Below are 2,775 nucleotides of genomic sequence, written 5' to 3' on the forward strand. Positions count from 1 at the left end.
GTTCAAATATCACGTGTGGTTTATCGGTTGCGTGGCCACAAGTGGCGAGCATTAGCTTGACGTGAAATTTAACGGTTGTTTGTCGTGTGGAGCAAAGCAAATTTCACCTGTCCAGCCATTTCCATCTTGACTACCACAGAATGGAGTGCGAAGGTGATTGGCAGAAGAGGAAGTGTGTACTATCAATTACTGTAGAGGGCGCATCGCTAATGCGATCACAACCAATTGCTGCGTGAAGAGCACCGGCAAGGCGGATCGTGTTGACACAAGTGCGTCAGTTGGAGAAGCCATAAAAATTCGCGACTTCTATCCAAAATAAAGTGGCAAGGGAAAGCAATGCTTCAAATCCTTGGTAGATCCTTAAAGGCATAGGGACCTACACCATCCACAATCGCACACTCAACCAATTTGAGGCACTGCAAACGATGGAGGTATGTAATAATATTATTAACTGTTAGTAAGCTAGTGGATCCTTAGTTCTTGTCACGTTCTCCCTTAAAATTGACACAGCTTAGGTAATGCTTGAGCTTACGAAAATGTAATCTCTGCATTATATATCTCGGACACAATCACGTACAAAGTGGTGGTTTATCTGTAAGGGGGGTTTAAAGTCAAACCAGGAAGGAGGATACTAACTGATGCTACAGCGGCATTACCACATTTTGTGGTACAAGTCAATCCACCAACCCTTCTTCAGGATAGCAAATGGGCGACAGTGTGATGCATCGACGTGGATTGATGATTAAAATGTCCTGTCAAAGGAGACGAAAAACTCGAACTCACTCCTCAATCTTTTCATGGACATGTGACCTGTTGTCCCGCTACCAGTGTGGATATATGGCGTGGTGGTTAAAGGCAAAAGGAAACTCCTAAAAGTACATCAAACTGTGTGCTTTCACACTTCCACCCTTTCCTCCTTAAATTGCCTCCACTCACAAGTTAGTCGTCAGCAAAGTAGTCAAGACCGAATTGCTTATTTGAGTTCATTTTGCTTGCTTTGTTAAGAGCTCCTTGTCTGGGTAAGGTGTAGACGCCGCCTCTGAAAAAAATAGAAATGAAAGAGAGGAAATGCAATGCAAGTTATGGTGGAATTGTAAGAGAAGAATAGAGAGCCTTGATGGTAACACTGCAGTATCTCACGAATTGATCAATGCGTTGGCATCACCTGAGTGGAAGGGGTAGTGCGGTAGAATGTATCAATCAGAGTTATCTGTTATTTGTGGTGATTAGCTTAGCGGCAGAAGAGTCAGGTTGAGAAGATAGGTAAATATTGTACCAAAAGGGCAAAACTTAATGCTCAAAAATATGTTGGGGAGTTATGAGAAATCGTGGATCTAATAACATCATTTTTGCTTTTGACCTAAATCTTTATCTACAAAGCTGGCATTTACTTAAATGCCCAAAATTCTTTTCAGCCTAGCAGAATGTCAATTGTAGTACTGAAGCTGATATCTAAGCCTTACAAATGTACAAAACAAGTCGTGGAAGCTTTTCGATTAGAGATTAACCATATTTATTCACCCTTTTTCTTTAATTATAGCTTTTAAGTAGTAGAAGTCAGTCAATTAATTTGTCGAGGGACGGAAGCTGCTTAATATACAGAAGTTCAAATAGCTTCCGTTTTAATGGGAATAAAATAATTAACCGAAATGTTGAAAAACATTTGTACCTTGCTTACTAGACATTTATCCAATTTCTAATATAATAACTTTAGAAGACTTAAGGACCTAGAATTAGTAGTCTGAGCTGCATATATCCATTCAAAATCACTTTATTTACGGTAAATCCATAAACCTATTTGAGTCTGTTTAGGATATCTTTAATTTAATCGAGTCAAATGGGTCACAACGTATTTTTTACTCACTCTTGTACTTGCTGTATTAAATGCTTTCTAGTTCAAAAAGGAAAGGCACAAAATTTGCCCATTTGCTTTATTAAAAGAAATCACCCCCTTCGTTTTCCGAAATCGAGTTTAGGCGAATGAGTTAAACATTACCATTCAAAATTTTAAACCATCCATTACATTAACTCACCTCATTTTTAACAAAAACAGCAACAATGCACGTTGACAATTCACATATCTTTATGCATGAAGCCAGAGGCAGGGCAAGCACTTGCGGCTGTACTTGGGAACTGTAGATTGTATTGCTCAGAACTACAAACTCAGAGGAGGCGCAAACAATTAAAGCACTGACTAAACCTAGCACCTTTCGCCTCATTGTCAAACTAGAAATGTGTTTCTCCTATGAGCCGCAGTCAGACCATTTTGATAGGCTGAGCGGCATTCCATGTGACTGGTCGGTAGGTCTTTGCCCTTTGTTCATAAACCTATTTTCAATGCATGCAGCCTGTGCAACGGGTTCTTGTGTTTAATAAATCCGAAAAATATCAACCAATATGTCTTAAATAGCTTACTACACACCCCAAGCACTGCGCAAAACATTGAAAATTGGAAATTGTTTCTCTGACCAGGGCGCCGGTTGTAACAGTCTTAGAGTAATATCACCGTGGAGTACTGGTAGTGTAAATGCAAAATCTTATAGCTACAGTGGTAAGAAGACTTTAGCATAACTAAAGAGAAAGCTGAATTTTTAACTTCCGGAACTTTTAATGGATTCTGCCTCTTTAAATGTCAATATCTGTCTGCAACAGTGGCCTACTTTACTATAAAAGAGATACCTCTACCGGTAGGAGAGTGATCCTCTGATTGGTTGTTGCAACCAATTTTTTTTGTTTCGAAATTGCATTCGCTACAATTATTCTTGAATTGAATCC

This window comes from Echinococcus granulosus (genome assembly GCF_000524195.1).
Source record: "Echinococcus granulosus chromosome Unknown EG_S00241, whole genome shotgun sequence".
NCBI classification, from domain to species: Eukaryota; Metazoa; Platyhelminthes; class Cestoda; order Cyclophyllidea; family Taeniidae; genus Echinococcus; species Echinococcus granulosus.